The sequence below is a fragment of the Schistocerca piceifrons genome, chromosome 6, assembly GCF_021461385.2.
Source record: "Schistocerca piceifrons isolate TAMUIC-IGC-003096 chromosome 6, iqSchPice1.1, whole genome shotgun sequence".
Lineage (NCBI taxonomy): Eukaryota > Metazoa > Arthropoda > Insecta > Orthoptera > Acrididae > Schistocerca > Schistocerca piceifrons.
In genome coordinates, this window is record NC_060143.1 from 536,106,834 (window position 1) to 536,132,309 (window position 25,476).

A 25,476-nucleotide genomic window follows, 5' to 3' on the forward strand; every position below is an offset into this window, starting at 1 on the left:
TATCTAGAAACCGAGATGTCTCCTCATTCCGAGACTTCGGTCCAGAGGGGGGAGGGGGGGGGGGGTTACCGTACTGTTGACTGCTGGAATGCTACCGCCTGGCACACAGACGGTTCCTCATGCCGTGGAGTGCATCACCCGCGCAGATGTGAACGCTTATCAGCGCGAGACAACCTGGCAAGGGGGCAGTGACGAGGACTGGCCATTTCAGGCATCGCGGCTCTGGAAACTGAATCACGTCTCTGGAAACAGAAGCACGCCTCTGGAAACTGAATCACAGCGACTTGACCCGAAATGTGTCACGAGAGCCAGATGGAACTTCAAAGCTATACTGTCAGCTGTTTGCGTCACTCGTTTTGACGGACTCATCAGAATGAATAAAGCGCATTTGGCAAAATAATTTATGTCCAAGGAGGAAAAGTGCTAACGGCCTTGCCGCAGTGGTAACACCGGTTCCCGTCAGATCACCGAAGTTAAGCGCTGTCGGGCTGGGCTAGCACTTGCATGGGTGACCATCCGCTCTGCCGGGCGCTGTTGGCAAGCGGGGTGCATTCAGTCCTCCTGAGGCAAACTGAGGAGCAACTTGATTGAGAAATAGCGGCTCCGGTCTCGGAAATTGACAAACGGCCGGGAGAGCGGTATGGTGACCACATGCCCCTCCATATCCGCATCGAGTGACGTGTATGGGCTGAGGATGACACGGCGACCGGTCGGTGCCGTTGGGCCTTCATGGCCTGTTCGGGAGGAGTTTTTTTTAGTTTTAAGGAGGAGAAGTAAAAACGTCAAGCAAATAAAACTGTATGGCTCCAGAGAGCTTTTATACACTCAAGCATATGTGATGTATATATGTAGACTGAAGCGACAAATGAAAATTTGTACCAAGGCCAGGACAAATATTCGTTTGCCGCTTCATAGAACCATACTCCTATTGTTGTTGTTGTTTTTGTCGACCAATAAGGCACCAAGCATGTCCCAGAACGCTGCACAAGCACTTTCCTAGCAAACTGAGTCACCTGAAATGTTTTGGTACTTGGAAACCAGCGTGATTCCACTCCACAGAGAGCTGCTTGGTTTCCGGTGCATCGTAGCATGCCCACGAATCATCACGAGTGACGATTCCTTCCAGGAAATTATGCCCTTCAGCGGTTTAACGCGTTAAATGATCCAAGCTCGTCATCGTTCGCTGGTCCTTGTTGTTGTCTGTCTGGGTCTTAGGCACCCAGCGAGCACAAACTTTACGAAATTTCACGGCATCATGAACGGTTTCGTCCACTGCACCATAGGAAATGTTAACCTGCCGCGACAAGATCTGCAGCTGCGCACGCCGGTCGTTCAAAATTGTTCCCCAAATTGCTCCGACATTCTTCGGGGCTGCAGCTGTTGTCGGCCGCCCGAAGCGTGGCGAATCACTAAGATTCACACGGCCCCCTTGGAAGAATCCACACCATTTGGAGACATTGCTACGGTCCATACAAGCGTCCCATACATGCCATGCATGTTCCTGAGAATTTCCCTTGGTCCACAAGTATCGAACTACACTTCACTGTGAAAAAGTACCGTCGCTGGGGATATATTACTTGAAACAGATTCTGACAGAAGTTGCTTTCATTAAAAGTTATCTATTTGTGGGGAAATTATCCATTCTTAGTTATAGGTATGTTTAGGGATATTTTACTTTTTTCTGTCATAGGTTCTCAGAAACCTCCTTCATCCGTATTGCAGCCCTCTATGTGTGTGGATATTGAACACGAATAATGCGCAACGGATTCTTTTGGAGGTGTCAGTGAGGGAGTTTTCCGTCATAGAACGCAGCATACCTATTGGCAGTCTGTGCCATTAATATTTATAATTGTTAATGGGGTATCGGGTTTGTTCAAGCATAGCATACTGAAGTTATTCTGAATAAATTTGCTTTATTTCTTTCATAATTTAACATAATGTTAGGTGGAGGTTTTTTTTTTTTTTTTTTTTTTGTGGTTTTAGGGCGCACAACTTCAATGGTCATTAGCGCCCTGACTACTCTAAGAATGCACCGCGAGGCACAAGTTGACCACAACAACTAAAAGGGAAAACACGATAAAAGACAAACTGACAGGCATAGGATTAAAAAACAGCATCACCAAATGTCCTTAGCGAGGTGTGTCAAATTGATAAAACGAAGAACACGAGCAGCTGCTCGTGGGTCATCCGCTAAAATGGCATCTAAAGTATTTGGCAGGTTAAGATCGAGGCGCAGTGTGTTAAGATCTGGACAGGATATTAAAATGTGTCTAACCGTCAGCAAGTGCCCACATGGGCAGAACGGCGCCGGCGCAGCCGTCAGCAGATGGCGATGGCTGAACCGGCAGTGTCCAATTCTTAACCGGGCTAAAACGACCTCCTCCCGCCGAGAAGGGCGTGAGGAGGACGTCCAAGCCACGGGAAGAGGTTTTAAGGCCCGAAGCTTGTTGTCGGTAAGTGCAGCCCAATCGGCATGCCATAGAGATAAGATGCGCCGACAAATCACCCTGCTAAAATCGGACGAAGGGACGCAACAAGAAGCTGTTCGAGGCTGGAGGACCGCAGCCTTGGCCGCGGCATCTGCAGCTTCGTTCCCAGGGATACCGACATGGCCCGGAACCCACATAAAGCTAACTGGAGAACCGATGTCCACCAGCTGCTGAAGAGAGCGTTGGATCCGGTGTACGAAAGGGTGAACCGGGTACGGATCACTGAGGCTCTGGATGGCGCTCAGGGAATCTGAGCAGATGACATAAGCAGAATGTCGGTGGCGGCAGATGTAAAGAACAGCCTGGTAGAGGGCAAAGAGCTCAGCTGTGAAGACCGAACAATGGCCATGGAGCCGGTATTTGAAACTTTGTGCCTCGACAATAAAGGAACACCCGACCCCGTCATTGGTCTTAGAGCCATCTGTATAAATGAAAGTCATGTCGATGAACTTCGAACGAAGATCCAAAAAACGGGAGTGGTAGACCGAACCGGGGGTGACCTCTTTTGGGAGCGAGCTGAGGTCAAGGTGAACGCGGACCTGAGCCTGGAGCCAAGGTGGCATGCAGCTCTCGCCCACTCGAAAGGTTGCAGGGAGGGAAAAAGTAAGGTGTTGAAGGAGGCGACGAAAGCGAACTCCAGGGGGTAGCAGGGCAGAGACATACAACCCGTATTGACGGTCAAGAGAGTCGTCAAAAAAGGAACGATAAGACGGATGGTCGGGCATTGACAGTAGCCGACAGGCATACCGACAAAGCAGTATATCGCGCCGGTAGGTGAGTGGCAATTCGCCAGCGTCAGCATGAAGACTCTCTACGGGACTGGTATAAAATGCTCCGATCGCAAGTCGTAAACCCCGATGTTGTATGGAGTTGAGGCGGCGTAAGATGGATGGCCGTGCAGAGGAGTATACGAAGCTCCCATAATCCAGCTTGGAGCGGACGATCGACCGATATAGACGAAGTAGGACGGTTCGATCCGCTCCCCACGACAGACCACTGAGAACACGGAGGACATTTAAAGAACGGGTACAACGGGCGGCCAAATATGACACATGTGGAGACCAGCTAAGTTTCCTGTCAAATGTAAGGCCTAAAAATTTGGTTGTCTCCACGATTGGGAGAGCAACGGGACCGAGTCGTAAGGACGGTGGGAGAAACTCTTTGTATCGCCAGAAGTTAATACAGACCGTCTTCTCGGCAGAAAAACGGAAGCCATTGGCGACACTCCAGGAGTAAAGACGGTCAAGAGAACGCTGAAGACAGCGCTCCAGGACACGTGTACACTGCGCACTGCAATAGATGGTAAAATCGTCCACGAAAAGGGAGCCTGATACATCAGCTGGGAGGCAATCCATTATTGGATTGATCGCGATGGCGAAGAGAGCGACGCTCAAAACTGAGCTCTGTGGCACCCCATTCTCCTGGCGAAAGGTGTCGGACAGGACAGAACCCACACGTACCCTGAACTGTCGATCCATTAAAAAGGAACGAATAAAAAGAGGGAGGCGACCGCGAAGGCCCCATGTATGCATGGTGCGGAGAATGCCCGCCTTCCAACAGGTGTCGTAAGCCTTCTCCAAATCAAAGAACACAGCCGCGGTCGGGCGCTTCCGCAAGAAGTTATTCATAATGAAGGTCGACAAGGTAACCAGATGGTCAACAGCGGAGCGGCGCCTACGAAATCCACATTGTACATTGGTAAGTAGGCGTCGAGACTCGAGCAGCCAAACCAATCGAGAGTTAACCATTCGCTCCATCACTTTACAGACACAGCTGGTAAGCGAGATAGGTCGATAACTGGAAGGCAAGTGCTTGTCCTTCCCCGGCTTAGGAATCGGGACAACAATAGACTCGCGCCAGCATGCGGGAACATGTCCCTCAATCCAGATGCGATTGTATGTACGAAGAAGAAAACCTTTACCCGCAGGAGAAAGGTTCTTCAGCATCTGAATATGAATAGAATCTGGCCAAGTGCGTTTTCGAGTTCCCGCATGGTGAATGGGGCATTATAACTTTCACAATTCGCGGAGCGGAAGTTAGGTGGTCTAGCCTCCTCTGCCTGTTTGCGGGGGAGGAAGGCAGGGTGGTAATGAGCGGAGCTCGAAACCTCTGCGAAAAAGCGGCCGAAGGCATTGGAGACAGCCTCAGGGGCCACAAGGACGTCATTCGCGACCTTCAAGCCAGAAACTGGTGAGTGGACCTTAGTGCCAGATAGCCGGCGCAGGCTACCCCAGACAACAGAAGAAGGAGTAAAACTGTTGAAGGTGCTTGTGAAAGCAGCCCAGCTGGCTTTCTTGCTTTCTTTGATAATACGACGACACTGAGCACGTAATCGTTTATAATTGATACAATTCGCCACTGTAGGGTGGCGTTTAAAAGTGCGTAAAGCACGTCGACGAGCACGTAAAGCGTCTCTACATGCTGCGGTCCACCAGGGGACCGGTACGCGACGTGGAGAAGAAGGAGGGTGAGGGATGGAATATTCAGCAGCAGCGAGAATGACTTCCGTGAGGTGTGCGACCTGACGATCGCAGCTTGTAAAGGTTTGATCCTGAAAGGTCGCCCTGGAAGAGAAGAGCCCCCAGTCTGCCTTGGAGATGGTCCAATTAGAGAAGCACGGAGAGGGGGTATGCTGCAGGAGATGGATAACACACGGGAAGTGGTCGCTCGAATATGTATCAGAAAGCGCATACCACTCAAACCGGCGTGCAAGTTGGGGAGTACATATAGAGAGGTCTAAATGGGAATAGGTGTGAGATGTGTCCGAAAGAAAAGTAGGGGCGCCAGTATTGAGGCAGACAAGATCGAGCTGGTTGAAAAGGTCTGCTAACAAGGAGCCCCTCGGGCAGGATGCTGGAGAGCCCCAAAGGGGATGGTGGGCATTGAAGTCTCCAGTTAACAAAAATGGTGCAGGTAGCTGAGCAATAAGTTGCATCACGTCTGCCCTGGTAACGGCAGATGACGATGGAGTGTAAACGGTACAAAAGGAAAACGTAAAAGTGGGGAGAGTAATGCGGATGGCAACTGCCTGCAGGCCGGTGTGCAACGTGATGGGATCGTAGTAAATATCATCCCGGACCAGCAACATAACCCCTCCATGAGCTGGAATACCTACCACAGGGGATAGGTCAAAACGCACAGAGGTGTAGTGTGCCAAGGCAATTTGATCGCATGGGCGTAGCTTCGTTTCCTGGAGGGCTACGACAAGCGGACGGTGCAAGCGGAGCAGCAACTTCAAGTCCTCTCGGTTGGAGCGAATGCTGCGAATATTCCAGTGAATAAGTGCCATCGTAAGAAAAGAAAGATGAGAGATGTGGTCACCTCGAAGGCCGCTTAGGGCCTGGCTTCGAGCGAGCACTGCCGCCGCTATCAGTAGGCGGACAGTCATCGTCCATTGGGTCTATAGGGTCATCGGCCATCTCAGGAGGATGGCCGGGAGGGGGAGCTTCCTCCGCCAGTGAACGGCCAGATGTACGGCGACCAGCGGTGCGGCCAGGCGAAACGGATGACGGCCTGGGGCGGCAGCCGCTGGGTGGCGCAAGAGAAGAAATGCGCCGTGGCGGGGAAGGAGAACTGTGCTTCCTATGCGCCTTTTTGGAAGGACGTGTAGTGGAAGTACCGGTCGAAGGCTGGGAGGTCGAGGTACGGAGGAAGTCTGCACGGGATGGTTCCTTCTTGAAGGCCCGTGCATCTGACTTCTGGGTCTTCGTCTTAGCAGAAGCTGAGGAAGGTGCTCGTGTCTGTGGGGTGATGGGAGGAAGAGGAGACGTCGACCGCGCGATCTTAGCACTGGCCGAACGGACGACCGTGGTGCTGAAGGTCAGATCGCATGTTTGGGTTGCTACCTCCTGGGTAGTCCGAGGAGAGGCGAGGACAGTACTGTATTTCCCCGCTGGGAGCAGCGTGGGCTTCCTACTAGCCAATAACTTGCGAGCAGCCGAGATGGACACGTTCTCTTTGACCCGAATTTCTTAGATACAGCGTTCTTCCTTATAGACAGGACAGTCGCGGGAGGATGCGGCATGGTCACCCTGACAGTTCACACAACGAGGAGACGGAGGTGGACAGTCACCCTCATGGGCATCCCTGCCACAAGTGACACATTTAGCCGCATTGGAACAAGACTGTCGAGTGTGATTGAAACGCTGACACTGGTAGCAGCGCGTAGGTGTCGGGACATAGGGGCGAACAGAAATAACCTCGTAGCCCGCCTTGATGCGCGATAGCAGCTTAACACTATCGAAGGTCAAGAAAATTGTCCGGGTCGGTACAAGGTCATTGTTGACCTTTTTCATGACCCTATGGACAGCCGTCACGCCCTGCTCAGCGAGGAATGATTGAAGCTCCTCGTCAGTCAATCCGTCGAGGGAGCTAGTATAGACTACACCACGAGACGAATTCAAAGTTCGGTGGGCCTCCACCCGGACAGGGAACGTGTACAGGAGGGTGGCCTGAAGCAGTTTTTGTGCCTGAAAGGCACTCTCAGTTTCTAGTAATAAGGTGCCGTTACGCAACCTAGTACAAGATTTGACAGATCCGGCTATGGCATCTACGCCCTTCTGAATAACGAAAGGGTTGACAGAGGAAAAATCCTTTCCGTCCTCAGATCGAGAAACTACGAGGAACTGTGGGGCAGGCGGTAGTACTTTTGTCACTGTTGGCTGGTCACGTTTCCGTTTTTGGGTCGAAGTCGAAAGAGATGGAGTAGAATCCATTGCGGAGGAATCCCCCATGATAGCCAGCGTCTCCGATGGCGCGCTCCTTCCTTGTGGGGACCCTCTCAGAGGGCACTCCCGCCTTAGGTGAATGTTTACACCTCAGGTCACACCTCCCGAGAAACAGACGGAGGGACCAATCGGCATGGTCAGAAGGTATCAGCTCAGGCAATCACCCCTCCCCGGGCCTGGCCTTTACCAGGGGGTACGCGCGTGCCTTACATGTCTACCCAGGGCGGGGAATTACGCGTTACCCCGTCACCGGCTACGCGTGCGAACGCGTGGGTCGGCCTTCAGGCACGCACAGGGAGGAAGGAAGAAGAGGAAAAAGAAGAGAGAGAGGGAGAAAGAGGACAGACTGTCTCAAACGCCGAGGCGGAGACCAGAGAAGGCAAGGAGAAGAAGGCAATGAGAAAGCAAGGAGAAGAAGGCAATGACAAGGCAAGGAGAAGAAGGCAATGAGAAAAAGGCAATGAGAAGGCAAGGAGAAAAAGGCAATGAGAAAGCAAGGAGAAAAAGGCAATGAGAAGGCAAGGAGAAGTCGAGGGAAAGAGTAAGGAAGACAGTGAGGTGGAGAAGAGCAAAGAAAGGAACCAACAAAAGGAAGGAAGAAACGAGAAGTGAAAAACCAAAAAGACCACGATGATAGGTCGTGGAACCGTCCGTCTCCGGACGCAGGCGCTAACTACCCCCGTGAGGGGGATGGACTCCTTTTAGTCGCCTCTTACGACAGGCAGGTGTACCGCGGGCCTATTCTAATCCCCGGACCCGCAGGGGGTAGGTGGAGGTGAAGCCTCTTACTATTTTACACAACTGCATGCAACACGCACGCTACTTCTGGGAAAGGTGCTTAACAGACGGGATTGCATCTCATCAGCCACTAGTAATTTTCCCGCTACTTTAATATTAAAACAGATAGGACAGGATAGACAAGAGTTCAAACTTGCACCTAGTGCACAGATTCAATACTAGCATGCAATTGGGTGAAAAGCACATTGTGCCTACAGTTATGACAAACAGGAAAACGAGGCCACAAATAAAGGTACTAATGAAAACTTTGTATAAACCATTATTGTATTTCAATTGATTGTCAATTAACCGAATCTAAAACAGTGTTAAATTACAACCAGCAAACCCTGATGAAGACAGTTTGGTCGAACTAGGGATCAACTTCATGTTAACGGATTTACAACACCATTTTCATTAATTATTTGTACAGCCTCTTGGAATACACGAAGTACTTCGATAACCGTGACCAAGAAGAACATTTCAGTGTTGACTCCTTGGTGCAAGGAAATTGAACGGTAAAATTTGCACATGGTATGAACTTCGAGAGAAAATACAAATGATATCAGCAACGCTCTGGAGTCTCGTGATGAGTATAGAATGGATGCAACCCTGCCTTGTTTATCTGTCTAGAAATCGAGGTGTCTTCTCACGGCGAGACTTCGGTCCAGAGAGGGGTTACCGTATTGTTGACTGCTGGAACGCTACCGCCTGGCACACAAACGGTTGCTCATGCCGTGGAGTGCATCACCCACGCAGATGTGAACCCTTACCAGCGTGAGGCAACCTGGCAGGAGGGCAGTGACGAGGACTGGCCATTTCAAGCATCGCGCGTGTCTGGAAACTGAATCACGCCTCTGGAAACGGAAGCACGCATCTGGAAACTGAATGACAGCGACCTGATGCCGGAATGTGTCACGAGAGCCGCATGGAGCTTCATAGCTATACTGTCAGCTCTGTGCGTCATTCACTTTGACGGACTCATCACAACGAATAAAGCGCATTTGGCAAAATAATTTATGTCCAAAGAGGAGAAGTAAAAATTTCAAGCAAATAAAACTGTATTGATCCACAGACCTTTTATATACTCAAACATGTGTGATGTATATATGCGGCCTGAAGCGACTAATGAAAATTTCTACCAAGACAGGGATTCGAACCCGGGTCTGCTGCTCACTGGACAGATGCGCTAACCACTGCGCCTCGCAGCACAGTCGTTCTGAGCAACGGCACAGACCGAACCGACGGATGAAAATTTGTACCAAGGCCAGGACAAATTTTTGGTTTGCCGCTTCAGTCTGCATATATACGTCATCCACGTATTACTGTTGTCGTTTTGGTCGACTAATAAGGCACCATGCATGTCCCAGAACGCTGCAGAAGCATTTTCCTAGCAGAATGAGTCACCTGAATTTTGTTGGTACTTGGAAACCAAAGTGTTTCCGCCCCACAGAGCGTGCGTCGTGGTATGCCCTCGAATCATCACGGGTGACGATTCCTTCCAGGAAGTCATGCCCTTCAGTGGCCTGACGCGTTAAATGATCCAAGCTTGTCATCATACGCTGGTCTTTGTTGTTGTCCGTCTGGGTCTTTCACCCAGCGAGCACAAACTTTACGAAATTTCACCGCACCACATCATGAACAGTTTCGTTCACTGCACCATAGGAAATGTTAACCAGCCGCGACAAGATCTGCAGCTACACACGCAAATGCCAGTTCTCAAAATTTTCTGAACAATGTTTCGCGAAAAGAACGTCGTCATCGCTCCGTGGATTCCCATTTCGGCTCGCAAAGCGTGTCAGTTATACTCTTGCCCTGATCGATTCTTCTGGACACATATCTACCAGTACACCTCAGAATTGCTTCGATGTCTTCGTCCCAAACACTCGAGCAGTTCTCAAGTATAGGTCATACTAGAGGTCTACACACGTTTCCTTCATAGATGAGCTACACTTTCGCAAAACTTCCACAATAACACGAAGTCGACCATTTGCCTTCCCTACAAACGAATTCTATTTCATACCGCTTTGCAATGTTACATCCAGATATTATATTGACTTATGTCAAGCAGCATACAACTAATAAAGTATTGGAGCACTACGGGATTCTTCTCCTTACTCATCTGTATCACGGATTTTATTGTTCTTTGGTTTCCGGCGTACTTCGGGCTTATTTCTTTATTTCGATGCGAACGGTTTTTTCTGTAACTTCTCTTACGACTAGTACTGGCTGTTCTCAGTCCGAACCATCATCATGTCTCCCGTTATACATGTTTTCTGCAGTAAGCAGAAGCCTCTTTAAAAGTCGAGATCCTTTGCACCTAAGAACCTGGAGATGTATATTATACTGCAACGGCAGCTTAAATCAGGTCTAGAAGTATAGTTTCTATAACCTTAGTGTGTTTCAGCCGAATACGATTCTAGTTATAACAGTTTTAGTTACTCTTTCCAGGACGTGTTTTTCGGGTTTGCAGGATTCATTGCAAGTGGCCAAACTGGTTCATTCTAAATTCCTCATATACGTTTTAACAAACAAGAAGTTCACTTTCCACGTTATGTTAACCTGCATCTCTGAGAGAACATGCTTTTCTTTCATACTAAGCTTTCTTCGCACTACGTTAGATACCACCAGAATTTGGTTTTTATTATCCATTGAGGAGGTTTTCTCCTATTTCATACATAGTGTGCCTTAAATTTAGAAATCCTATTTACTGATAAATGGCGTCACGTCCGTAGTACCGAGCGGGCTGGCGCAGCGGTTACCACACTGGATTCGCATTCTGGAGGATGATGGTTCAAACACGCGTCCCGCCGCCCTGATTTAGGGTTTCCGTAATTTCCCTAACGCGCTTAAGGGAAATGCCGGCATCGTTCCTTTTAAAGTGGGTGGACAACTTCCTTCCCCATCATTCCCTACTCCGATGGGACCAATGACCTTGCTGTCTGGTCCCCTCTCTCAAATCAACCAACTAACCAAGTCCTTAGTGTATATTTATGCACACTTGTCTGTACTAAGTCTTGGTCCTAGAGTGAGGGAACTACTGGTCAAATTTACAAATATGTCGTAGCGTACTCGCGGTTCCCGAATGAGTGTTGGTAACTTTTTATACAAAGAGGCCTCCGTATGGGCAAGTTGAGCTACTTTAATGACTGCGGTGGAGATAGGGGTAGGCAGGATGGAAGAAGAATTTGTAAACCTCTGTGTTCTTTTACTTAAGACGTCTTCGAGATACTTACATATCTGAACAGGAACACTCCCTATTAAACCCACCGTTATTAACTAGTTGACTATAGGCTAACAGTTTGAAATAGTTTGACCGTGTGCAACTGATAAAGGCTGATCGGTTAATATTTGCACGGGAGTTGTTTCGTATCGTATCCAACAAAGCTAATTAGGATGTCAGGTAGCAATAACCGGAACATACTTTCTTGTTAATGTTCTATATCTTTTGTCTAAACAGCACGAATGAGGCAGTTACTCCTTCCGTCTGACAAAGTAATAACGGTTAACTCATCACAGGTCGCCTATTAATGCCGTCACAACACCAAAATTCTTCATGTGGCGCTGAATACACAGTCCTCACTGCAGCCCAAATCGTGGGTGTCCGGCGCGGTTGTCGCGTAATCACGGTGCACAAATGAGCACTTAAACACATAAAACAAATCAATCAATTAACGTCATTTACGTATTTGCTGGAGGTCAGGCACACGGCTTTGGATGATACAAAAAATGGTTCAAATGGCTCCAAGCACTATGAGACATAACATCTGAGGTCATCAGTCCCCTAGACTTAGAATTACTTCAACCTAACCAACCTAAGGGCATCACACATATCCATGCCCGAGGCAAGATTCGAACCTGCGACCGTAGCAGCAACGCGGTTCCGGACTGAAGTGCCTAGAACCAGTCGGCCACAGTGGCCGGCTTGGGTGACACACACACAGTCAATAAACACTGTAAACGCGATCGGCCGTCCTGCCGAAATCTGCCCTGCTCGCTTAGCAACCAACAACTTACTTTCTCGTAGTCTCCGCACTGGCTAATCTATGGCGCTCTGGGCGCTCGATTATCGATAGTACCTACTGCGACCTGCGTGAGGCAAAGATATATTCTTCTCAATACGTAAGGGGCGGTTGACCCCTTACAGAACCTATGCCGTGTGCTCGTACCTTCTTTAACAGTCTGCGATGAAGCACGTTTTCAAACACTTTGCGGAAATTTAGGAATACCGCATCGATCTGTTGCCCGTCAGCCCTACATTGCTGGATGTCGTGTTAGGCAAGGACAAGCTGACTTTCACACGGGCGATGCTTCCTAATTCCGTGCTGATTTGTCGAAACAAGCTTCTCTGTCTAAAGGAATTTAATTATATTTTTACTCAGAATATGCTCAAAATTTCCGCAGCAAACCGACATTACAGACACAGATCTGTAATTCTGCAGATCCGTTCCTTCATTCTTTTTATACAGGGTGGGCCATTGATAGTGACCGGGCCAAATATCTCACGAAGTAAGCATCAAACGAAAAAACTGCAAAGAACTAAACTCGCCTGGCTTGAAGGGGGAAACCAGATGGCGCTATGGTTGGCCCGTTAGATGGCGCTGCCATTGGTCAAACGGATATCAACTGCGTTTTTTTAAAAATAGGAACCCCTATTTTTATTAGATATTCGTGTAGTACGTAAAGAAATATGAATGTTTTAGTTGGACCACTTTCTTCGCTTTGTGATAGATGGCGCTGTAATATCACAGACGTATAGGTACGTGTTATCACGTAACATTCCTCCAGTGCGGACGGTATTTGCTTCATGATACATTACCCGTGTTAAAATGGACCGTTTACCAATTGCGGAAAAGGTCGATATCATGCTGATGTATGGCTATTGTGATCAAAATGACCAACTGCCGTGTGCTATGTATGCTGCTCGGTATCCTGGACGACATCATCCAAGTGTCCGGACCGTTCGCCGGATAGTTACGTTATTTAAGGAAACAGGAAGTGTTCGGCCACATGTGAAACATCAACCACGACCTACAACAAATGATGATGCCCAAGTACGTGTTTTAGCTGCTGTCACGTCTAATCCGCACATCAGTAGCAGACAAATTGTCCGAGAATCGGTAATCTCAAAAACGTCGGTGTTGAGAATGGTACATCAACATCGATTGCACCCGTACCATATTTCTATGCACCAGGAATTCCAGGGCGACGACTATGTACGTCGTGTACAGATCTGCCACTGGGCCCAAGAGAAATTACGGCACGATGACAGACTTTTTGCACTCGTTCTATTTAGCGACGAAGCGTCATTCACGAACAGCGGTAACGCAAACCTGCGTAATATGCACTATTGGGCAACGGAAAATCCAAGATGGCTGCGACAAGTGGAACATCAGAGACCTTGGCGGGTAATGTATTGTGCGGCATTATGGGAGGAAGGATAATTGGTCCTCATTTTATCGATGGCGATCTAAATGGTGCAATGTATGCTGATTTTTCTACGTAATGTTCTACCGATGTTACTACAGCATGTTTCACAGCATGACAGAATGGCGATGTACTTCCAACATGATGGATGTCCGGCACATAGCTCGCATGCGGTTGAAATGGTTGAAGTGGTATTGAATAGCATATTTCATGACAGGTGGATTGGTCGTCGAAGCACGTTCACCGGATCTGACGTCCCCGGATTTCTTTCTGTGGGGAAAGTTGACGGATATTTGCTATCGCGATCCACCGACAACGCCTGACAACATGCGTCAGCGGATTGTCAACGCATGTGCGAACATTACGGAAAGCGAACTACTCGTTTTTGAGAGGAATGTCGTTACACGCATTGCGAAATTCATTTAGGTTGGCGGATATCATTTTGAGCGTTCATTGCACTAATGTGACATTTATAGGTAATCACGCTGTAACAGTATGCGTTCTCAGAAATGATAAGTTGACAAAGGTACATGTATCACATTATAACAACCGCAATAAAATGTTCAAACGTACATAAATTTTGTATTTTAATTTAAAAAACTTACCTGTTACCAACTGTTCGTCTAAAATTGTGAGCCATATTTTTGTCACTATTACAGCGCCATCTATCACAAAGCGAAAAATGTGATCCAACTGAAATATTCGTATTTCTTTACGTACTACACGAATATATAATAAAAAACAGGGGTTTCTTTTTAAAAAAAACGCAGCTGATATCCGTTTGACCTATGGCAGCGCCATCTAGCGGGCCAGCCATAGCGCCATCTGGTTTCCCCCTTCAAGCTAGACAAGTGTCATTCTTTGTAGTTTTTTGGTTTGACGCTTATTTCGCGAGATATTTGGCCCGGTCACGATCAATGGACCACCCTGCATACACAGTAGTTACTTATGGTTTGTTCTAGTCGTCTCGGACTTCCAGTTTCAGCATATTTAAATTTCTTTTACGACATTTGATGGTGAACATTTACTTTGTCATTAAGCGGTCATGCTTATACGAGTAACTGACGGCGGTAGTGTCGGCTGCTCAGAGATTGTGCCCGCTCCACTGGCCGCGTGGGAGAGAACGCAGGCAGAGTCCGGGCAGAGCCGCAGCGCTGTGTTCTGCTTTGCGGGGCTGCGGCGAGGCGCCTGCCGCTGCCGCTGCTGCTGCGGCTATAAGCGCCGGCCATCCGTCTTGCTAACAGATGGGACACGCCCCCGGCCCCCGGCCCCGGCCCTGCTGTCCAGTATGCATGCCGCCGGTGGCAGCGGCTGAGACAATAAAAAGCCCTGCAGCCGCGCCCGCAGGAGACCGAACCGCCCTCAGCCGAGTGAAAGCAGGGAGGGACTCGCTCCCGTCTGCAGCTGTGCACGCCGCTTAGATACTGGCGGTACTGTAGTTGCCCACAGACTCGGAAACTCCGAAGAAAAGTAAAAGATTGGGATCAATGCAGAATAAATGTGACATCATGAAAACTGCGCTGCTGAGTGCAGTCAGGCAGTCCGTTACCATATAAAGCAGAAAATAAAGCCGTGCTATTATTAGCTGCTCCCCTGTCTTGTGAAATAGAATTTCTGAAATCGTGCAAGTTCAAGATAGCTACATGGTGACAGTTACTGAACCATATGAAGATAATGCCGCCCGGTTGCCCGTGCGGTCTAGGGAGCCTGTATACAGAGAGAGTGGCCATAGGTAAAGTTGCCCATGATTGGTTGATTAGCTTTGGCAGAAAAATGGCGCCAAACGTCTCTCGCGCTTCTTATGTTCGCCGTGCTTTTGAGTTGAAGTTCAGAGGACTTTTGGAAACGATTAAAAGGTATTTGAATTACTGAGAGACTTGTTAGGCGTTGTGCATGCATGTTCGATATAGATATATATCGTTTTTAGTACGTAGTTAGCGTTTGCGATCTTAAATACGAGTTGAAATAATGAAGCGTTTTGTGATGAAGTCGGTAGGCCTACATGTTTCAAGTAAACACGTTAGTAATTGTACAGTATTGTCTTTGACATCTGTAATTCGTTCTACAGACGTTCGTAAACGATGCCAGGTTGTGCTGCATTTGGATGTTCCAATACAGGCGAAGGTGTATTTCGCATGTTAGCATTTCCACGCAATGAAGAAAGACGAAAGCAGTGGGGAGTCGCAGTCAACAGGGCTGACATAAATCAAACAAGAGCCTTGTGGAAACCAACCAAGTACTCTTATCTACGTGCAGTAAGTCGTTTTTGCTTTTTACTACATATAAAACAACTTGCAATATACATAGTTAAATTTGAAAACAGACATGTAAATTGGCTGTGTGAAAAGTATTATAACACATTATTCTTACAAACAAAGGCATTTAACGAATGGTTTCGCAGTGTTGTCCTGTGCTTTTGATTTGGTGAGTGCGTACTCCACTACTCCACTACTGGCCATTCAAAAGTGCCGCCAACAGTTTGGCAGAAAAATGGCCGCCGTATCGTCCGATTGGCCACTCTCTCCCTATACAGGCTCTCTAGTGCGGTCTAACGCACGTCTTTCCGGGCGGGAAGGAGCGCCGATCTCGGGCTCGAATCCACGCGGCGGATTTGTGTCGAGGTCCGGTGAGCCGGTCAGTCTGTGGATGGTTTTTAGGCGGTTTTCCATCTGCCTCTGCAAATGCGGGCTGGTTCCCCTTGTTCTGCCTCAGCTACACTGTGTCGGCGATTGCTGCGCTAACAAGTTCTCCACGTACGCGTACACCACCATTACTCTACTACGCAAACATAGCGGTTACACTCGTCTGGTGTGAGACGTTCCCCGGGGTTCGAACCGCACAATAGCCCTGGGTTCGGTATGGAGCGGCGGAGGGGTGAAGTGGACTGCGATAGTCGTCGTGGGGTTGCGGACCACTGCGGCTACGACGAGGACGGAGCCTCTCCGGCGATCCTAGGTCCCCGGTTAACATAACATGGCATAAAATAGTCATAACTTCTGAACGTTTTACGTTAGGACGTTGAAACTGCATGGTTGGCCGCGAGACATGATGGGAATTAAAATGCTCTGTATGTTTTGGTTTAGCAACGATGCCCACTTTCAGTTGGATGTGTTCGCCAATAAGCAGAATTGGCATTGGGGGAACTGAGAACCTGCATTTCGCGTCGCGATCGAGAAGTCTCTTCACCCTCAACGGCTGACTCTGTGGTGCGCAGTGTCCAGTCATGGCATAATCTGTGCGACATTCTTCGACGGCACGGTGACTGCCGAACAGCACGTGAAGGGTTTGGAAGATTATTTCATCCCAATTACCCAAAGTGACCCTTATTTCGACAAGATGTGGTTCATGCAAGACGGAACTCGATCCCATCGAAGCAGAAGAGTGTTTGACGTCCTGGAGGAGCACTTTGGGGGCCGCATTCCGCCTCTGGGGTTCCCAGAGGCCACTGGAATGGACCTCGATTTGCCGCCATATTCTCCGAATCTGAACACATGTGACTCCTTTTTGTGGGGCTATATTAAACGCAAGATGTACAGCAATAGCCCCAAAAAACCATTCCTGAGGCGAAAACAGCCGCCATTCAGGACAGCATCAATGTTACGACACTTGAGCGGGTCATGCAGAATTTCGCTATTCGTCTGTGCCACATCATCGCCTATAATGACAGGCATATGGAACATGTCATAACGCAAATCCGAATATCTGTAGCAATGTTTACATGTTGATTCAAGTGTGTGTGTGTGTGTGTGTGTGTGTGTGTGTGTGTGTGCTTGAATTCCTAAGTGACCAGACCGCTGATGCTATCGGTCCCTCGACTTACACCTACTTAAACTAACTTACGCTAAGGACAACACACACACCCATGCCCGAATCGGGACTTGAACCTCAGGCGGGAGGGGCCACGCAGTTGGTGACATGGCGCCTCAAACCGTGCGGCCACTCCGCGCGGTGACTGAAGTGTGTGCACGCCGCAGTTTGCAACAAATTTACGCTCTTTTTTCACATAGTTCCATAATTGTCGTCCTGTATTTACGCTCTGAAATACACTCCGAAACAGAAGAAAATATTTTAAGGGATATCGCGATCTTGGGAGAGTAATGATAGAGAGAGCGAACTTGGGGAAAAGCGCAAGAAAAGCGGGAAAACGTTTAATCGTAATATCCTACTCAACATTACACATGAAATGTGAACTGCGCGCTCCTAAATAGATTCTGTAACCTCCGAAGACTTGCATTACTATCAGTTGATCATCAGTGTTTAACAAACTGCAAAGCTCTGTTACCAATATTGAGTGTGAGTGTCTGTGTTGCCCGAAGATCCCGGAGAGAAATTATGTCAGATTGAAACTTAAATTACGACTTGAAAAGTACTTAGAAAAGAGAAGTTCATAGGGAACACACTACTACAATTATTCTACGAATCGCACTGGCTTGTCGAGTGGTGCTATTTAGAATTGTAACGTGGACGCTGTGCAACAAGGTAATTTTGTGACTCGGGAAATGACGAAACAAATTGATTCTAGAGTGCTAGAAGCTTGTAAAATTTACTGAGATGCCTTGCTTAACCCGCAGGTCAGAACAGTTAGTTTAAGTTGTGGAAAGGAGCCAACATAAGCAGCTGTCAGTTACATTAGAACATACAACCTTTCACTTGATCACACATCACAAGAGCCAAGAAAATTTGTTTCTTTTTTTAAAAAAACGCGGCTTTAGTTTTGGAACTTAATTAGCGTACAATCTCATGCCTGAAGGGCAAGATCACTTTAATTTGAAAACGGCTGAAAGCCAATAACTTAAAGCTCAACCAAAATCAGAATTGAAAAGGCAAAACCTTACCTTCAAACAGTTCCTTAATTATGCTTAATGCCCACAGAAGCTGACACTTAAAGAGCAAATAACTTAAATTCAAAATCGGCTGAAGGCCCTACGCATAAGTCTCAATAACATTAATTTTAAAAAAGGCCAAAGGCTTTATGTAAAACTGTTCTTGAATTAGGCTGAAGGCCCAAGCCATCTGACACCTTAAGTGCAAAACAACCTTAATCTAAAAATCAGCTAGAAGCCATAAAGGTACAAACAACAAGAAGAAACAAGAAAAGGCAGTACACCCAAGGGCGAACAGAAGACCTAGCTTAGGTGAGACAGGCAGTCGGCCCAACCATTGTCGATCCGACGACAACCCAACCGACAGACAGTCAACAGACCCACCGACAAGATAACCTCTGCTTCACACGACCAGCACACAGCATGGAATTCAATGGAACAACGTAGAAGGTATTGGCGCCGACAACCAATTATACATTGAGCTGTCAAACTACACACAGTGCTGGACAGTGACAACACGATGAGGAAAATACACAGCCTGAATTTACGTCAATGGCCAGGGCAGGTAACTGGAACGTTAACGGACGCAAGGCAGGAGATTCAGCTGGTGCACTTCAATTAAAATATCCGACTACAGTTAAACTCCACCGGAGGGTGGCTAAAATTTGCCAACTTGAAAACACACGTTGTTGCTAGCGGGAATATCCCAACAGCCGATAACGAACTCCAAACGACACAATGTGAACAGTCGTGACTTGCTGGTAGATGAAGTCAAAACTCAATTTTCATGTCCAGGATCGGTGAGCCATGAACCTCGTAGCAATGGGAACAGCACCACACACTCCAACACCGCATACAGACCGCCAGCGGGCCAGGCCAAACTATGTGTCGCGGAGATTTCCTCGCTGCTCCACGCCAAACGACCAACTGCCCACACACAGCCAAGCCGAAAACTGTAAGTGCCCGGCTAAAGACAGTCCAATGTGCGAATATGGATACACACGCTGCTGCCACCCGCGGAAAGAGAGGATAACAGCATAATCGTTATAAACGCAGGAGACTAAACAGAGAATAGAAACCAAAGTTTAATCCAACGCATAGTATGGGCCAGCCGCGGCTCATTTACGACTGCTGTACGGTACAAAACAGGACATTTTGTACTTGATTGTGTATTTAACATACCACTGGAGATCTAATAATGGTAATTAACTAATGCATTACCTAAAATTATGACTTCCTTTGAATAAAATGTGGTCTCCCTCTGCAGTTTTTACTCAGCACACTTCCTTCCTTCACCAAATCGACGATTGCCTTCATGCTTCCAGGATGACTCCTATCAACCTATCCCTGCCTGCAATCATGTCCCACCACAACTTCCTTTTTTCCCCAATTCTATTAAGTTCCTCCTCATTAGTTACTGTATCTGCCCGTCTAAGTTCTGACATTCTTATGTAGCACCCACATTTCGTAGCTCCTATTCACTTCATGTCGGGAGTGTTCGCCATCCGCCTTTCACTTCCCCAGTAGGGCCGCACGCCCTCGGGAAAAATAACGGCTGTAGTTTCCCCCAGCTTCCAGCCATTCGCAGTGCCAGCCAGCTTAGTGAGGCCACGTTGGCTAATGTTACGCAGTCACATGAGTCAGTCATCCAGACCGTCGTCCGTGCAACTAATGAAAAGTCTGCCACCACTTTTCAGGAACAATGGACTTCCCTGAATTCTCGCCTCTGCTGTGGTTTCACTTAAGGTGTGGCTATTTGTATCGTTGCGGTTGAGACTAACAAGCCGTCCCACCTCGACCAAATGGGCGGGGAATGCGTCGTAATAGTCTAAATGCAAAGCTGTTGAGGTTTCCGTGTCCACTTATTAATTTAGTGCCTGTTAATCTTTGCCCTGGGATACTCGGCCAATGTATATTTCACATACCAGGTGATCAAAAAGTCAGTATAAATTTGAAAACTGAATAAATCATGGAATAATGTAGATAGAGAGGTACAAATTGACACACAAGCTTGGAGTGATATAGGGTTTTATTAGAACCCAAAAATGTTCACAAAGTGTCGGACAGATGGCGCTGGACAGCAAAACGTCAGTGACTGCGCATGACAATCGTGTATAAAAGGAGCTGTAATGAGAGAAAGAATCAGATGCGCCAGCAGTCGCAGCATGTTGACGTTACCTGAAAAGGCGGTTTTAGTGAGACTGGATTATCAGAATGGGGAATGTTCTAGTTCAGTGTTACGATCCTATCGCCATAGGAAGGGGATTCGAACGGGTAAAGGTCCGTTGACAAATGCAGCTGTGGCGAGAATGATTTCGAAGTTCGAAGCCACGGGTCGTTTAGACGATAGACCCCGTAGTGGCCGACCGAGCGCAGGGCGTAATGCTGCTGAGACCGTTCAGGAAGAAATGGAGACTGTAGCGGGTTCGTCTATGCACGGGGCAGTCAGCGCGCGTGCAGTCGCACGTCGCACCGGCATTCCATACACTACTGCTTGGTTGGTACTCAGGCGTACCCTGCGATGCTATCCGTACAAAATCCATCGGCATCATGAAATGTTACCTGGCGATTTAGTGAAGCGGAGGGCATTTGCGGTGTGGGCATTTCAAAAGATGGCGGAAGATGACGATTGGTTGAGTAACGTGTTGTGGACCGACGAAGCTCATTTCACGCTCCGAGGGTCTGTCGACGCCCGCAACTGCAGAAGTTGGGCTACCGAAAATCCTAGAACTGTCGTGGAAACTCCATTGCACGACGAGAAAGTCACGGTATGGGTTGGATTTATCACATCTACCGTTATCGGGCCTTTTTTTCTTCGAGGAAATGCGTGATTCTGGATTTGCAACTGCTACCGTGACGGGTGAGAGGTACGTCGATATCTTATAGAATCACATCATCCCCAGCCTGGCAGATAAATACCTGCTGGAACGTACGATGTTTATGCAGGATGGCGCTCCACCCCATATTGCTAGACGCGTGAAAGATCTCTTGCGCGCGTCGTTTGGTGATGATGGTGTGCTCAGCCGCCACTTTCGTCATGCTTGGCCTCCCAGGTCCCCAGACCTCCGTCCGTGCGATTATTGGCTTTAGGATTACCTGAAGTCGCAGGTGTATCGTGATCGACCGACATCTCTAGGGATGCTGAAAGACAACATCCGACGCCAATGCCTCACCATAACTCCGGACATGCTTTACAGTGCTGTTCACAACACTATTCCTCGACTACAGCTATTGTGGAGGAATGATGGTGGACATATTGAGCATTTCCTGTAAAGAACATCATATTTGCTTTGTCTTACTTTGTTGTGCTAATTATTGCTATTCTAATCAGATGAAGCGCCATCTGTCGGACATTTTTTGAACTTTTGTATTTTTTTGGTTCTAATAAAGCCCCATGTAATTCCAAGCATGCGTGTCAATTTGTACCTCACTATCTACATTATTCCATGATTTATTCAGTTTTCAAATTTATACTGACTTTTTGATCAGCCGATACTTACATGGATATGGTGTTTATTCTTTCGGACATGTCCGAAAGTACAGACACCATATCCATGCAAGCATACAGTTCTGGCAATACCGGCCATGAGCTTCTTTTTCTGTACGGATGCACACATATTACACGAGCTCTTACAGGACTTGGTAAGAATGTCTTCCATGAGTACTGAGTGTGTTGATTAGGGACACTACGATTGTAGTGTGTGGAGATTTAAGGGGAGAATGAGGGTCTCACGGGAGGCGTGCGCGAGATAGTCCCTGCAGTCGCACTATACTATGTGCCCTCGGTGGCTCAGAAGGATAGAGCATCTGCCATGTAAGCAGGAGATCCCGGATTAGGTTCCCGCTCGGGGCACACATTTTCACCAGTCCCCGTTGATACATATCAACGCCCATCAGCAGCTGAAGGTATTAATATACACTCCTGGAAATGGAAAAAAGAACACATTGACACCGGTGTGTCAGACCCACCATACTTGCTCCGGACACTGCGAGAGGGATGTACAAGCAATGATCACACGCACGGCACAGCGGACACACCAGGAACCGCGGTGTTGGCCGTCGAATGGCACTAGCAACACAGCATTTGTGCACCGCCGCCGTCAGTGTCAGCCAGTTTGCCGTGGCATACGGAGCTCCATCGCAGTCTTTAACACTGGTAGCATGCCGCGACAGCGTGGACGTGAACCGTATGTGCAGTTGACGGACTTTGAGCGAGGGAGTATAGTGGGCATGCGGGAGGCCGGGTGGACGTACCGCCGAATTGCTCAACACTTGGGGCGTGAGGTCTCCACAGTACATCGATGTTGTCGCCAGTGGTCGGCGGAAGGTGCACGTGCCCGTCGACCTGGGACCGGACCGCAGCGACGCACGGATGCACGCCAAGACCGTAGGATCCTACGCAGTGCCGTAGGGGACCGCACCGCCACTTCCCAGCAAATTAGGGACACTGTTGCTCCTGGGGTATCGGCGAGGACCATTCGCAACCGTCTCCATGAAGCTGGGCTACGGTCCCGCACACCGTTAGGCCGTCTTCCGCTCACGCCCCAACATCGTGCAGCCCGCCTCCAGTGGTGTCGCGACAGGCGTGAATGGAGGGACGAATGGAGACGTGTCGTCTTCAGCGATGAGAGTCGCTTCTGCCTTGGTGCCAATGATGGTCGTATGCGTGTTTGGCGCCGTGCAGGTGAGCGCCACAATCAGGACTGCATACGACCGAGGCACACAGGGCCAACACCCGACATCATGGTGTGGGGAGCGATCTCCTACACTGGCCGTACACCACTGGTGATCGTCGAGGGGACACTGAATAGTGCACGGTACATCCAAACCGTCATCGAACCCATCGTTCTACCATTCCTAGACCGGCAAGGGAACTTGCTGTTCCAACAGGACAATGCACATCCGCATGTATCCCGTGCCACCCAACGTGCTCTAGAAGGTGTAAGTCAAGATCTCCGGATCTGTCCCCCATTGAGCATGTTTGGGACTGGATGAAGCGTCGTCTCACGCGGTCTGCACGTCCAGCACGAACGCTGGTCCAACTGAGGCGCCAGATGGAAATGGCATGGCAAGCCGTTCCACAGGACTACATCCAGCATCTCTACGATCATCTCCATGGGAGAATAGCAGCTTGCATTGCTGCGAAAGGTGGATATACACTGTACTAGTGCCGACATTGTGCATGCTCTGTTGCCTGTGTCTATGTGCCTGTGGTTCTGTCAGTGTGATCATGTGATGTATCTGACCCCAGGAATGTGTCAATAAAGTTTCCCCTTCCTGGGACAATGAATTCACGGTGTTCTTATTTCAATTTCCAGGAGTGTATAATTCTAATTATGTTTCATATGATTCGCCAGTCCGAGTGCAGCCATTGTCAAAGACTGACTGCCTATTGCCGGTGGCAATAGCCTAGTGGAAACCGCGTTTCTGGATCACCAACCAGTGAAGCAGCTTCCGCCACCGAGATGGCTAACTCTGAAGCTGACGAAACAACCTGAATGTATGACTGCAATTTTAATCAGTTTTTCTATAAAAAAAATATGCCACGTGAGCCATCCAATTAGTGGACATCCGACAACACACGTTACTCCCTCGCCATTCACTCGTGATCCTCTGTAGCCGCATCAGGCTCTCGTTACTAGCGGTGCATTATGTCGCCACCGCGGCTTAACTGCAACTCACTTTACGTACAACGTTCTCGTTAACAATTACACTCTCTTATCAAAAAGTCTCGGCACTTACTTGCGGATATTAATATGATGTGTGTCCACCTTTCGACTGGGACTTCTTTCAGTGAAGCGTCTGTATGTCTGCGGAGATATGCTGGCCCATACCTCCTCAAGAGCAGAGCGAGAAGAGGGTGTTGCGTTGCGCGCTGCGGCTGGAGCGCAGTCGATGTTCTCATTCCATAGTGTCCCACTGGGTTCGGAACAATACTCTGGACAGGTCTGTGCGTTTCAGGAATATTATGCTCGAAAAACCATTGCCTCACTGATGTTGCTTTATGGCAGCGTACGCTGTCACGCTGAATCATCATCTCTGAACTGTCCCTGTACTGTACGCCATCATAATGCTGAAAAACATGTTCATACCCCAACGCACTTAGCGTATACTTAAATCCAATAAGGGGCCCTCAAACTAAACACTACAAACGCAGTCACATCGCCTCCTCCTCATTCTTCTTTTGGCACTACACATGATGGCAGGCAAAGTTCTCTACGGACTCGCAAAACTCAAAACTTTCTATTTTTTTTCCACGGGATATAGTGTGATTCATCACTATAAATTAATCGTTTCTAATTATCCACTGTCCAGTGGCCTTTACGCGTGATCTGTGGTGCTACAATAGAAATTACAGAAGTGTGAAACCCGAAGACTCGTTGGAACATCTCTATACCATACCGGGTCAGATCCGATTGAAGGAGGTATGCCATTACCTTCTTCTGATCTGTGGCCTGGCTCACTGAGCCACTCTTAAACGTCAAGAAAGCGTACAATAGTAGGAGCAAAATGGTCCCAGAAAAACATAAATCAGCGAACGAGCCGTTTGCTAGGTAACTGCGAGTATCTAGTCACGAGTCGCGACTGACATTGGTTTGAAATATTGTCCTACTCGCTAAGAATTTGTTTTAAATATAAATATAAATGTTTCCATTCACAGCCCACGGCTTAGGATTTTGGTACATTCAAGATGAGGCACCACAACATTTTGCTGCTGTTTTATGAAGACATCTAATGCGACAATGTGGTGCAGGATGGACACGCTGAGCAGGACGTGTATCTCGGCATCTCAGGTCACCTGGCCGCAGACATAAGGATGTATCAGTCTGGGGTCTCATTTGTGATTCCCGACCTGGAGTAGTCAACTGCACAGTCTTGTCTTCACAGTGTTTCGTGCGGAAGTCAATGGATGGTCGTAAACATACATTCGCAATAACGTGGACCCAAGGCAAGGGAACTATCTGACAGAGTGTGTGTATTTCAGTCACGCGCATTGTTCTAGGATTTTCAGGATTTTCAAACGGCAGTGTAAGCAATATTCAAAATTACAAACGTAGGAGATACAACGAAGACAGACATTTCTTCAGTTTCAATAGAGAAATACAGAGGAGAAAGAGGTACGAGGTCCTAGAAGTTTCTTGCTATTAACTAAATGTATTAGTTGAGAGTAAAATTTCTCGCAACGTCCTCCTTGTACAAGATATTCTCAGTTTCCTTATCGTGTCATATCTGGAT

The 25,476-nt window shown here is 48.1% G+C and overlaps 1 pseudogene; it reads left to right on the plus strand.

Annotated features, from left to right (window-relative positions):
- Positions 1-422: 422 nt before the first annotated feature.
- LOC124803633 lies at positions 423-540 on the plus strand (annotated as a pseudogene).
- The last annotated feature ends 24,936 nt before the right edge of the window (positions 541-25,476 follow it).